The sequence below is a fragment of the Rhinolophus sinicus genome, linkage group LG06 (assembly GCF_036562045.2).
Source record: "Rhinolophus sinicus isolate RSC01 linkage group LG06, ASM3656204v1, whole genome shotgun sequence".
NCBI lineage: Eukaryota > Metazoa > Chordata > Mammalia > Chiroptera > Rhinolophidae > Rhinolophus > Rhinolophus sinicus.
Genome location: NC_133756.1, coordinates 157662176 through 157676188, shown reverse-complemented (window position 1 = coordinate 157676188; position 14013 = coordinate 157662176). Strand labels below are relative to the sequence as shown.

The 14013-nt window shown below is 45.1% G+C and overlaps 1 long non-coding RNA gene across 1 annotated transcript; it reads right to left on the bottom strand.

Annotated features, from left to right (window-relative positions):
• Positions 1-4667: 4667 nt before the first annotated feature.
• Positions 4668-5829, bottom strand: LOC141572468 (uncharacterized). The gene is made up of 2 exons (XR_012497816.1): positions 5582-5829; positions 4668-4950 (listed from the first exon to the last, which is right to left on the bottom strand). It is a non-coding gene; the product is annotated as an uncharacterized LOC141572468 (long non-coding RNA).
• Positions 5830-14013: the final 8184 nt, after the last annotated feature.

The following is a 14013-nucleotide window of genomic DNA, read 5'->3' as shown; positions in this document are numbered from 1 at the left end:
GACTTTCTGTCTCTGAATTTGACTCTTCTACGTACCTCATGTAAGTGGGGAAGGGATTCAGAACAGGCCTCCCCAAGACGTGCTACTTTGGCACATGGATTATTTTAAACTGAAATTTTCACTTCTCCATTAAGGAATTTAAATTGGGGGCATTGCCCATAATAAGTTATTACCAGAAATAACTTTTTATGAGCTCTCTATAGGGCAGGGCAAACCTCTAATTACTGAACATCTGCTCTTTTTATCATCCTGCAATGACCTTCTCCTCCCTGAAGTCCCAAGGCGCCTTACCTCATCCTTAGCTCAGATGCCATGAATACCGCCTTTTCTCTTTCTGTCTAGGAACTTCCCGTGTATGTGGGGGGTCTCTGGTGGTGTTCCCATATATACATATGTAATTCAATTTGGTTATTTTCTCTTATTAGTCTGTCTCACGTGGATTTCATTATTAGACCAGCTGTAAGAACCTAGAAGGGTAGAGGAAATTTTCTACCTCCCCCACAGTGGAATAATACAATATTTGTCCTTTTGTGTCTGGCTTGTTTCACTTAGCATAATGTCTTCAAAGTTCATTCACATTTTTGCCTGTGTCAGAATTTCATTCCTTTTCAAGGCTGAATAATATTCCATTGTATGTAAAACCACATTTCATCCATCAGTGGGCATTTGGGTTGTTTCTACCTTTGGTGATAATGGTGGTGATGACGATGATGATGATGATGATGAGAAGAAGATGAAGGAGAAGGAAGAGGAGGAAGAGGAGGAGGGGGAGGAGACCATGGTGCACAAATATCTACACAAGTCCCTGCTTTCAATTCTTTTGGGTATATACTCATGTTAAAAGATAAACTGAGGCATGCTAAAAAATTTAAGAGCTTATTTAACCAAAAATTGATTTGCGTCAGGCAGCATCCAGTCTAGCAGACAGAAAGGAGCTCTGAGGAGCTGTACAGAATGAAAGACTTTTATAGGCAAAAGGGCATGGGAATAAGGAAGTTATACTACGTAAGCAAAGAAGCGGGTTAGTTATTGCCAAGTTGCCTTCCTTTAGGGGATGGCAGGGGTCTATTAAGTAGATGACCTAACTAGTGCTGACCAGGCATTTCCTGAGTGACTGGTTTAAGATTCCATTTCTGGGACAGCAGAAATTGTAAGTTCAATCTTGGTTTGATGATGTGGGGCTCAGAATAAGCAACTCCATTTTGGGCCTGTTGTCTTGTTTTCAACACTCAGAGTGGAATTGCTGGAACATATAATAATTTTATGCTTAATTTTTTTGAGGAATCTCCATACTGTTTTCCAAAGCGGCTGCACATTTTACGTTCTCTCCAGAAATGCACAAGAGTTCCAATGTCACCGCATCCATGCCAACACTTGTTATTTGCTGTTTGTTTATTTTTTAAAATCATCATCTTAACGGGCATGAAGTGGTATCTCACCATGGTTGGTAGGTTTTGTTTGTTTCTTTGTTTGGTGCCTCCTCCTATGAGCGCTCCCTCAAGAAAACCACCATTCTGACTTGGACCACCATAGATAACGTTACCTGTTCTAGAACTTCACATAAACAGAATCACAGGTGTTTATTTTGTGCTTGGCTCCTTTCACTCATTGTTAGATCTGTAAGATTCATCCATATCATTGCATGGAGCAGTAGCTCATCCTTTTTCGTTGCCATGTAATATTCCATCGCGTGACTAGACCACAATCGATGAGGATCAATCAAATGAAATTGCTAATATTCAGCCTTTTTATCTACAAAACAAGCCATTTCACAAGGCTTGACCCAATATGTATCCACTCTATTGTTGACGGTATTTGCTGCTATGGTCATTTGCGTATGTATCTTAGTGACACATACGTGCATCCATTTCTGTTGAGCATCTTCCTAGGAATAACTGTGCTGTGTCATAGGGTACATGTCTGCTAGGTTTGATCACTTCTTCCAGTTTTACAAAGTGGTTTTATCGGTTTATACTCCCATCAACCATGCCTGAGGGTTCATACATGCACATCCTTGCCAACATTTGGTATGGTCACTCCTTTCAGTTTTAGACAGTTTTCCAACCACGTTTTGAGGAATATGTCCCTAACTTGTTCCCATCTCCATCCATGCGATGGCTCAATTGGTCATAGGCAGTTGCCCTGGGCTGGACCCTAGTCTGCAGGCACCTTTATAGGGGCTGGACAGGAGGTCAGTTAGCCACTTGCTGGGGGCTGATATAAACTTCACCCCATGGAGTCACGCCGTAATAAGTGTGCGAAGTTGTGGTTCATAAGAAGTATATATTTGGTCAGTCAGACGACCAAGATGTATTTCTCATATAGTAGGCCTTCATCTACGGTTCCTGGCTTATAACTCCCAAAACCTTTGGAATTTCCTTTGCAATTAATGGGAGCATCTTTCGTTATAATATTTGGTCTTTTGTCCTCAGTTCCTGAAATGGCTTCAGCTCCACAAAGGTGAAATACATGTCTTGTTATTTATAACGAGTCCCATTCCACCACAACGGGCTTTATGTTAATGAGATGATTTTGGAAAGCACCTAAGGATGGGGACTGGTTGCCAGGGGAACCAACTGTGCATAGAGGGTTGGAACTTTCAGTCTCACCCCCTGATTTCCAGGGAGCTGGACTGGAGGTTGACTCAGTCACCAATGGCCAACAATTTAATCCCTCATCCCTTCATCATGAAGCCTCCATAAAAATCCACAATGACAGGGTTCAGAGAGTTTCCATGTTGGGGAAGCAGAATGCTTCCAGTGTCACTGTGCCAGGTCCCAAGCAACCACAAGAACAGAAGCTCCTTTGTTTGGGCCCTCACTCTCTGTATCTCTTCATCTGGCTATTGATTCATTTCCTCTAATATCCTTTGTAATAAACTAGTAATCTAGTGAGTAAACTGGTTTCCTCAGTTCTGTGAGCCGCTCCACTAATTAAATTAACGCCAAAAGGGGTCATGGGAACCTCTGATTTATAGCCAGTCTGTCAGAAGCACAGGTGACAATCTGGACGGGCAATTGGCATCTGAAGTGGAGGGTAGTCTTGTGAGACGAATCCCTTAACCTGTGGGATCTGATTCTATCTCCAGGTAGATACTACCAGAATCGAGTTGAATTCTCAGACACCCTGCTGATGTAGGAGAATTGCTTGTTGGCGTAGGGAAGCCCCCCCACCACACACACACACACACACACACACACACACACACACACACACACTTTAGAATTAGGTCCAGAAACCCAAAATAGTGTGGCATTAGGTCCAGCAAGTCAAGCCTTTCTTTAGAAGAAACACCAGCAGGATTGCTATGGTGACCCTCAGCTACCACAGGGGATGACGGGGGGCCAGGGGTGTGTGCCTGATACACCAGCTGCCCCTTTCGTGCTTTTTCTGAGCTCCCACCTGTGTCCTTAGCCCAGCGTCATCAGGATTCTCCCTAAGCATCATAGCATGTGGCGCCCACATACAGCATGTTATGTTGTTCACATGTATGTGGAAGCCATTGTGATTAATAACATTCAAATTCACTGAAAGCTTTTCTGAATTCAGAGCTGTCTTTTGTGTTTTATGTTCTCAGCCAATGAATAGATAAAAATCTAGCTATTAACAAACGGGGTGGGGATAGGTCAAACTGTTGAAATGTAAGAGTTCAGAAAACAAGAGTTCAGATGGGTCCTGGATGGAAGCCAATATGTCCATTTTGGGGTTTCCAAAATGGGGGTGGATAGAATTCTTCGTGTCTTCCACCTCCCTGGTGCCACCTTTCCCTGAAAGATCCAGTTGAAATGCCTTGAGTCCCTCTTCTTTGTACTGGGGAAGCCTAGCTTTCTTTTCCATGTCTCTGAGACTCTCCTATGGATGCTTGGGATCTCCTGTAACCTCTCAGTTCAGTTCTCTGCCACCTCACCCAGTTCCCCACCTGCTGCTCTAATTTCCCTCCGCAGTTCTTTACCCACACACAGGCCTGGCCTTACTGATGGGGTTATCAGGCGGAACGTCAAGAGCCAGAGTGCCAGGGTTCAAAGGCCCTTCTGCCATTGACAGACAAGCTGACTGATCTTGAGCAAAGTACTCTGTCTCTGGGCTTTGCTTTTCTGATAAGAAAATAGAAGCACGTGTGGCCTCTCCTCTTGGGGCTGGTTGAAGGTCCCATGTGTCGAGGTGGGTAAAGCACCCAGTGCTGGCAGTTAGGGGGCATCAGCCATCATCTTGATGCATCTCCTCCACGAAGCACCATTGTGTGTAACTGATTTTATGGAAGTTTTGGGGACAGAGGAAGAGATTATAGCCCAGCCTCAGAACAATTTACAACTGAACCTCACCATGTCTAGCATCTCTTGTCCATCCCCATCACAGCAAATGTTTCACCAGCCAGCTGTCTCCTCTGGCCCAGGCCTGATGTCATTTTGGGGAGCTTGGACCCTCCCCCCAGTTCCACAACCTCCCACCCACCTCCCAGCCACCAGGAGAAGATGCAAAGTTGATTTTTCAGGGCACCTGCATTTTGGTCTCAACTGCTGTCATTATACAAGAGGCTCTGAGACAATGACGCTCAATAAGGTCCCTTAGGAGGAGTCTGGGAAATCAGCAAGGGCATTTTTCGTTGTCACAATGGTGTGTGTGTGTGTGTGTGTGTGTGTGTAATCTATTTATATGTAAACACAAAGTAATTTTTGCATGCTTTTAATACACACAGAATTTTCCAGGAATGCGACTATTATGTTCACAGAAAGAGAAGATTGTCCTTTATTTTGCTCGGAATTTTGCCAAGTCGTGTTGCCCATTTCACGTCACCAGCAACAACACCACTTGCGGTGTCTGAGTCACCATCAGGACCACCTGGGTCCATCTGCCTCCATGGCTGTTTCGTTCCTGGTGGTCCCACCTCTAGGAGCAAGTGTCAGGCCACGTCATCCCATCTCCTGCTGCAGTTGGCTTGACATTTTCATTCTGAAATTATTTTATTAAGAATTACTTTCCTTTTAGTGCTCCTTCATATTATGGTTAAAATATTACATTGATTTTTTAAAAAATCATGTGCGATTATTTTTAAATTTCGTTCCAGCTTGGAGAAGGAAGTGGGGTTTGGAACCACTGCTCAAGGGCCCACCTTTGCATAATTTAACAAACCCATTTCTGAGCCCTGGCCAACCAGGAGAGATTTGTTTCTGAAATGAAGTTCTCAGCTCGCTGGAACGTGGAGGCTGCCTCTGTCACTTATTCTATTAGGTTGCTCTTTTCCTCTTCCCAGTAAACACTCTGGGTCAACAACCCCACTGCTGGTCTCCCTGTTTCCAGGCCACTTCCTCCTAGATCTGTTTTCACAGAGTGGCCCCAAGAGATGTTTCCGATAGATGATGGCGACTGTGCCACATCTCAATTTGAAACACTTCGTGGCCCCATATTCCCCATGGCTCAAGTCGGGGTCCCTCAGCCTGGCCTGCAGGCGCCCCTTGAGCCATGCACAGGACACAGCCTCATCTTGGCTCCCTCTTCCCCTCCCGTTTGGCCATCCGGCCTCTGAACCATTGCCCAGGATGCTTCCTCTTTCTGGATGACCAATCCCCACCACCACCCTCACCTCCACGTCCGGCTGGATGCAGGGACTGCCTGTTCTTCTCCTCTTCCGTAGAAACTCAGTCCTGAACTTTCGCCTCTAGAAGATGCCGCTAGAAGATTGGCTTCCACTGGGGCTGGACTTGAGCAGTAACCACTGGAGGAGAGAAAGCAAGATATTGACTTTTAGAGGATCCAGGAAAGAACACATCTCTTCCCCATCCGAGTTTGGAACCAATTGAGAGAGACACACAACAGCCAGCCAGACAGAGATCAAAATATTTCCCTACGGCTGTGATTTCAGAGCAGCAGCCAAGGGGATTTCCTACTATCCCGCCCTTGACCTTGACATTCCCCCGCTGAAATCACCCAGTCCCTGGTCCAAGTGGAAATTCGGGAGGCTCCTGACTGCTGGGCAGGAGCAGACCAGTAGGGACTTCCAAAAGAGAAGGGGGGCTGGGCCCTGCTTGCCCAAGAGCTCCCCACAACTAGGCCATCAGATAAGTCACTTCTCTGCAGAGGAAGAGGAGCGAGTGAGCACCAAGGGAGGCTGGAGTGTTCCTGTAATTCGGTGGACACTCCTCCACATAGAGGCAAGATGGGGGGAAGGGAGGGAAGAAGCTGTGGCCCAAGCCACCCCTGCCTCGGTCGTGTTGATGGCAGGTCCCAGGTGGGGCAGGAGCTGGGAGAGGAGACTGAGGCCAGAGGAGACTGTCAGAGCTAGGGACTGTGCAGGGAACTTCTGTAACTTAAAATAACCTTTGATTATCACCAAAGCTGTATATGCACATCATAGAAAGTTGGAGCACACAGAGAAGCAAAAATAAGAAAATACAACCACTCTATTCCTACCATCTGGGGACTATTATTGAAAATACCGTATTGTCTGTCCTCCCAGGCCCCTTTTTATGCATATATTTCTTTTTTTATCGAAACAAGATCATAGTGTCCTTGTTGCATTGTAATTTGCTTTTTTCCCCTCAGTTAACAATCTTGACCTCTCCGTCGATACGTGTTTTTTTTTTTCAATCTAGTGTACAGCCTATATCCAAATTCTGTCATTGTCCTCCAAATGTCCTTTCTGCTGATTTGAGCAAACGAGAGTGCTGTCAGGACCCTCTGGTTAGATGCACTTAGGTTTCTTTTGGTCTGGCATGTCCCTTTTTTATGACAGTAGCTTGTGAAGGCTGAACAGGTTGTCTTGCAAAATGCTCCACCTTCGGGATCTGTCTCCTTGTTTCTCTCTTGTCTTGTTAGGTTCATTCCTTTGTCTTCTGTATTCCCAGTAAAATTGTTGGACTCAGGTTATTAGGCACTTTGGATAAGGACACATCGTGGGTGATGGTGATACTTCACGATGCGTCACAGAAGAAATCACGTGACATCTCGTGAGTGATGCTGAGTGAGGGTGATGATTTCTTCCAGGGCTGGGCCAAAGGGTCTTCCCAGCTAGAAGGATCCTTTGAGCTCCTTGCTCTCATTTCCAGACATGGAAACTGAGGTACAGAGAGTAGTCTCCTGGAGCTCAATCCCTTGTACTTGACAGAGGGTTCTCTCCCTCTGGGACCCCCCTTGGAGCTTCTGCATAGCCCCGAGATGCAGGAATTGATTCCTGTTTCAAGGAAACTGAGGCTTTGTGTGGCAAAATGACCAGAACTGGGACGTGACCCCTGGACTCTTTCCCCTACACTAGGCCCTGGGGATTTGCCTGCCCTTCTCTATCAGGAGAGGCCTGGGCACATCTGGACCTAGAGTGCTCTCGGCCCAGCCTGCAGGTCAAGCCCAGGGCATGCCTTCGCTCTGGGCTGGGGGACAGGAGGACGCAGATGTCTGGACCCCAGAATATGCCAGCTCAGCAGGGCTCAGGTTTCCCTCTGGGAAGGAGGGAGCCGTTTTGCAGGCAGCAGAGGACAGAGAGGAGGCTCTGGGGTTCCAAAAGTGGCCCTCGGTTTGGCTGCCCTGAGGCTCCCTGGCTCTCCCTCGGCAGGGACGTGCTTTGAGTTGGGAGTAAACCAAGTCTCAGAGAGTTTGGAAAGCAGCTAGCTGTGGGACACACAGCTGAATGTGGCAGAGCCAGGACTTGAATTCAGGACCCAGCCTCCCAACGCAGGGCAGCTCCCATTGCACCTCACCCCCCCAAACCATCCAGAGGGAGGTCCCCACTCACCCACCAGTCCCCAGCCCAGTTACAAGCCAGGTGAAATAAAGAGAGCATTGAATAAGGACTTGTAGTCACAGGCCAGCCTGCTCTCCAGGTCGCCGTGTCTGTTCATTCATTCATCAATATTCATTGTGCCTGATATGCACCAAGCCTGCTGTAATGTGGAGGAAACGAAGACAAAAAGTGGTTTGGAGTCAGTTGGAATTGTTTATCTTGGCTCAGTGACTTACGTGTTGTGTAACCTTGGACAAGTCATTTGACCTCTCAACCTCAGTTCCCGTATCCATAAAACAGTGATAAGGCTCTGTAGTTGCTTTGTGGAGAGAGAGAAAAGCATAGAGAGTACTTAATAACAGGAACCCACACTTATATGGTGATTGCTATATTTTACACAACCTAATTTATTTAATCTGCATGGCTGAGGTAGGTACTATTATTCTCATCCTCATTTTACAGATGAGCTACCTGAGGCCCAGAGAAGTTAAGGGACTGTTCGCAGTCACACAGCATGTAAGTACCAGTAGTAGAGCTGGATTTCAAACCCAGCAGGCAGTCTGATTCCAGAATAACCTATGCTTGTGATCACCAGGCTTACACTAAGGTCTGGCCATAACCCTCACACACACTAGATGCTCTCTGTACAGTCTCTCCTCACCACTGTGCTGGGCACCTAGTGTCCTCTGGGACCAAAGAGCCCGGGGCTGGTATGTCTGTCCACAACCCAATCTGAGAAGGTGTGTTAGACAATGAATGCTACAGTAATGCTGTGTAACAAAACACCCCCAAACTCAGCAGCATAAAACAACAATTGTGGGCTTGCACGCTCATGGGTCTGCAGCTTGGTGGGGCTTGGCTCTGTGGCTCTGCTCCAGGCAGCAGGTCTGGCTCAGCTCAGATGTATGTGTCATCCCGGTGTCCCCAGGGAAGGGACAGCAGTCATCTGGATGTGTTCTTCCAGCGGCTACAGCAGATGTGCAAGGGGGCCAGCTCAGTCACGGAAGCACATTTCAAGCCTCTGTATACCTCGTACCCACAGGTCAAAGCAAGTCACATGATCAAGCTCAAAGTCAAGAGCAGGGAGTGTACTCTACCCACCATAAGGCCACAGTGGAAGGTTAATGGCACTACAGGGCCATGAGGAATTGGGATCAAAACTTCCACCTTCCACAGAGGGGAAGTGTTCAGGGCTTGGGGACCCAGCCAGTGGCCAGAATTCAGGCTGGAATCTCTCAGGAGCGGGGAGTCCTGGGCCACTTCCAGTTTTGGAAGCTCCCAGCTTATTAACAAAACCAAGACGTGCTAACACGGCTTATGATAATTGTGGCACATTTCAGATGTTTACATTTAACAAATTAATGCTTTTAGCACACACAGAAATTGCTAAGCAATGTAATTATGGTATTCACAAGAAAATTATAGGATTTATTACAATTATTAATTGCTGGCTCGCTATGGGCCGTGGGGTCCAGCAATGAGCCACAAGTGTGAAATTTTCTGATAATGTCTTCATTCAGTCAGGCCGGGCTCTCTGTCACCGGGCAGACAACTTCCTTGGAAGGTAATGCCCAAAGCCTAACCCTGAGACTCTCACTGTGCATTAGAAACACCTGGGAAATTTTGTAAAACACTGATGCCTAGGCCTCACCCAGAGTTTTGATTTACTAGGACTTGGGTAGTGCCTGAGCACCTGGTATTTTTTCAATAACTCCCTCTGGGATTCTGATGTGTAGTCCAAGGGTTGAGAACCGCTGGATTATGGGGTGAGCAGGTTTAAGCCAATTTGTGCTAATGAGATGTCAGGTAAGGCTTACGGGCAGCTTCCTTATTCTTGAGAGTGTCCTGGAAAGCTGTTTCTCTTCTACTGGACACGAACAAGGAAACACACTGCCTGGGCCGCTACTGATGGCCATCTCACAGCCATAAGGGAAGGCAGCCTGGGGACAAAGGGGATACAGAGGAAGGCAGAAAAACAGCCAGAGCCTTGATCTCACCATACCTGAAGCCTATGCACCTTCCGTTGTGCAAGTCCATAAAGTCTCCTCTTGGTTAAGCGAGTCTGTGTGTTTTGTGTCACATGCACCTGCATGAAAGCACTTCCCATGCAAGGCTGTTGGAAGGACCACGAGAGCTGCTGCGTGTGGAGTGCTCGGAGCAGCTCCTATAGGAATGCCCCATAAACGTTAGCTCTGATGAGTCCCACCTGAGAGGAGACAGGGTACACAGAGAATGGGCTGCTCTAGGAGAGGAAGTCCAGGGACACGCTGCCCCGCAGAATCTAAGCCTGCGGCCCGTTCGTGGTAGATGCTTGACAAACGTCTGCCCAACGGGATCGATGTGTGATGCTTTCATTTCCCTCCGTTATGCCCTGGTCTCCACCAGATGCAAGGGAAAGGGTAATCTGATTATCTGATTAAAGTAATATGGCCCCCATCCCCGGGGCACAAGGATGGTTCAACATCCGCAAATCCATCAATGTGATACATCACATAAACAAAATAAAGGACAAAAATCATATGATTATATCAATTGATGCAGAAAAAGCATTTGACAAGATACAACATTCATTTATGATTAAAACACTTAATAAAATAGGTATAGAAAGAAAATACCTTAACATAATAAAGGCCATATATGACAAGCCCTCTGCTAATCTCATAATTAATGGTGAAAAACTGAAGCCCTTTGCTCTACGTTCAGGAACACGACAGGGCTGTCCCCTATCACCTCTGCTTTTCAACATAGTGTTGGAAGTCCTTGCCAGAGCAATCAGGCAAGAGAAAGAAATAAAAGGCATCCAAATTGGGAATGAAGAAGTTAAATTATCACTCTTTGCAGATGACATGATGCTATATATAGAAAACCCTAAAGACTCCACCAAAAAGCTATTAGAAATGATCAACGAACACAGTATAGTTGCTGGCTACAAAATCAACGTACAAAAGTCCATTGCTTTCCTATATACTAACAATGAAATCTCAGAAAAAGAAATACAAAAACAATTCCTTTTGCAATTGCAGCAAAAAGAATAAAATACCTAGGAATAAACTTAACCATGGATGTGAAAGACCTATATGCTGAAAACTATAAGATATTTTTGAAAGAAATTGAAGAAGACATAAAGAAATGGAAAGACATTCCGTGCTCATGGATTGGAAGAATCAACATAGTTAAAATGGTCATATTACCCAAAGCAATATACAGATTTAATGCAATCCCCATCAAAATCCCAATGGCATTTTTTAAAGAAATAGAACAAAAAATCATCAGATTTGTTTGGAACCACAAAAGACCCCGAATAGCCAAAGCAATCTTAAGAAAAAAGAACAATAATGGAGGTATCACACTTCCTGACTTTGGCTTGTACTACAGGGCTACAATAATCAAAACAGCATGGTATTGGCAGAAAAACAGACACATAGACCAATGGAATAGAATTGAGAACCCAGAAATAAAACCACATAAATATGGACAGATAATTTTTGACAAAGAAGCTAAAAACATACAATGGAGGAAAGACAGCCTCTTCAATAAATGGTGCTGGGAGAATTGGATAACCACGTGCAAAAGAATGAAACTGGACTGCTATTTGTCACCATGTACCAAAATTAATTCAAAATGGATCAAAGACTTAAGCATAAGACCTGACACAATAAACTGCATAGAAGAAAACATAGGTACTAAACTTATGGACCTTGGGTTCAAAGAGCATTTTATGAATTTGACTCAAAGGCAATGGAAGTAAAAGCTAAAATAAACGAATGGGACTATATGAAACTTAAAAGCTTCTGCACAGCAAAAGAAACCATCGACAAAATAAAGAGGCAACCAACTGAATGGGAGAAGATTTTTGCAAACAGTGCCTCCGATAAGGGGCTAATATCCAAAATATACAAGGAACTCATGCAACTCAACAACAAAAAAACAAACAACCCAATTGAAAAATGGGCAGAGAACCTGGAGAGACATTTCTCCAAAGAGGACATACAAATGGCAAATAGACATATGAAAAAATGCTCAACATCACTAATCATCAGAGAAATGCAAATCAAAACCCCAATGAGATATCACCTCACCCCAGTCAGAATGGCTATCATCAACAAGACAAATAGTAACAAGTGTTGGAGAGGCTGTGGAGAAAAAGGAACCCTCATACACTGTTGGTGGTAATGCAGACTGGGTAGCTGCTATGGAAGGCAGTGTGGAGGTTCCTCAAAAAATTACGAATAGAATTACCATATGACCCAGCAATCCCTCTCCTGGGTATCTACCCAAAAAATCTGAAAACATTTATACATAAAGACACATGTGCTCCAATGTTCATTGCAGCTTTGTTTACGGTGGCCATGACATGGAAACAACCAAAATGTCCTTCGATAGATGAATGGATAAAGAAGTTGTGGTATATATACACCATGGAATACTATTCGGCGGTAAGAAAAGATGATATAGGAACATTTGTTACAACATGGATGGATCTTGAGAGTGTAATGCTGAGCGAAATAAGTCAGACAGAAAAAGCAGAGAACCATGTGATTTCACTGATATGTGGTATATAAACCAAAAACAACAAAAGAATAAGACAAACAAATGAGAAACAGAAACTCATAGACACAGACAATAGTTTAGTGGTTACCAGAGGGTAAGGGGGGTGGGGGGTGGGAGATGAGGGTAAGGGGGATCAAATATATGGTGATGGAAGGAGAACTGACTCTGGGTGGTGAACACACAATAGGATTTATAGATGATGTAATACAGAATTGTACACCTGAAATCTATGTAATTTTACTAAAATTGTCACCCCAATAAATTAAAAAAAAAAAAGTAACATGGCCCCGCATACCAGCAGCTCCACGGCTTAAGCGACCAAGGCAGATCTGTGTGGGTAAGAGGCTTACCACCCCAAGGGTGAAATAATCAGGCTGGTGAGGGGTGGGGCAATTAATTAAACACACAAACACTTACTAAGAGCCTACTATGTGCCAAGCCGAGGCAGCTGAGGAAGCCCCAGGATCTTTGTCCCAAACAGAAAACTCGAGGGGTCTTTGAGAAGGGGAGGAACACCCCTGCCCCTTACCTATGTCATCTTCTACATACCTGGGCCAGTATAATGGGGGTTGATGCCCCAGAGATGGTACAAGGCTTCACCCCTGAGCTGAAGCAACAGAGAGACTGCCAGGTGCAGCCCGAGGGGTTGCCCCAACACTACAGTCCACCACGACTTCCACTCTCCAAGCCATGCCCTCGCTGCAGGGTTAGGGCAAGGAGGGAAGCCACGATTTTGTGCGTGGTGTTTTGGACATTATTATTTTTTGACCAGGCAATACAGTCCCATGATTCAAAAATTACAATAGTATAAAAAGGCAGAGGCTGAGAAGTCAGTCTCGTTCCACCCCCAAGCCCGGTCCTGTTCACCCCATTTTCCCGTCTCTACAGGAAGCCACTTCTTAGTTTCTTGGCTATCCCTGTGCAGTGGTTACAGCAGCAGCTGTCATCTGCTCTGTACTGGCTGTTAAATATTTTATCACCCCGCCTTCCAGCACTATTGTGATCACGTACAAGCAGACATACAATATATTTTCTCCCTTTCTCTCTTTCTTACACAGAAGTAACTTTATAAATACACTGTTCTGAATCTTGGCCTTTTTCATTAAAAAAATATCCCAATGTTTTTTCCCTAGCAATGTAGAATGCGTCCCTGTTGTTTTTACAGCTGCATAGTATTTCTCCCCTTTATAAAATGCATGTTTAAACTGTTCCCAACCTTTTGCTATACACAATAAGCAATACGGCAGCACGTAACCTCATACATCACCTGTGCACGGCTCCACCTATAGGACAAATGTAAACTCAAGGCTGCTGAGTCAAAGGGCAAATGCATTTGCAACTTTGATAAATATTGCAAAAGTGTCCTCCGTAGGGGATACACTGTGTTGAATTCCCTCCTGAAAACAAAAGCATGCTCCTTGCAGAAAATTGGGAAAACACAATCACAAGACAGACAGTAAACATTACTCTTAATCTGACTGTGCAGGTCTCCCCCATCCGCAGTCTAGCTTATCTCCTTCCAGTCTTGATTCATACTCTGAGTACTGTGCTATAACCTGATGTATTCACTGAACCTGTTTCTCATGCCAGTAAATATTAATAATTTTTTTCTACCGTCAGAGAGGTGGTAGAGGAGAGATATTAAGCAAGGGAACTCTGGTTCCAGTCGCAGCCCCACCGCTTTCTAGCTGCGTAACACGAGGCAAGTGACTTAACTGCTTCCTGCTGTTGTCTCCTCATTTAAAACAGGG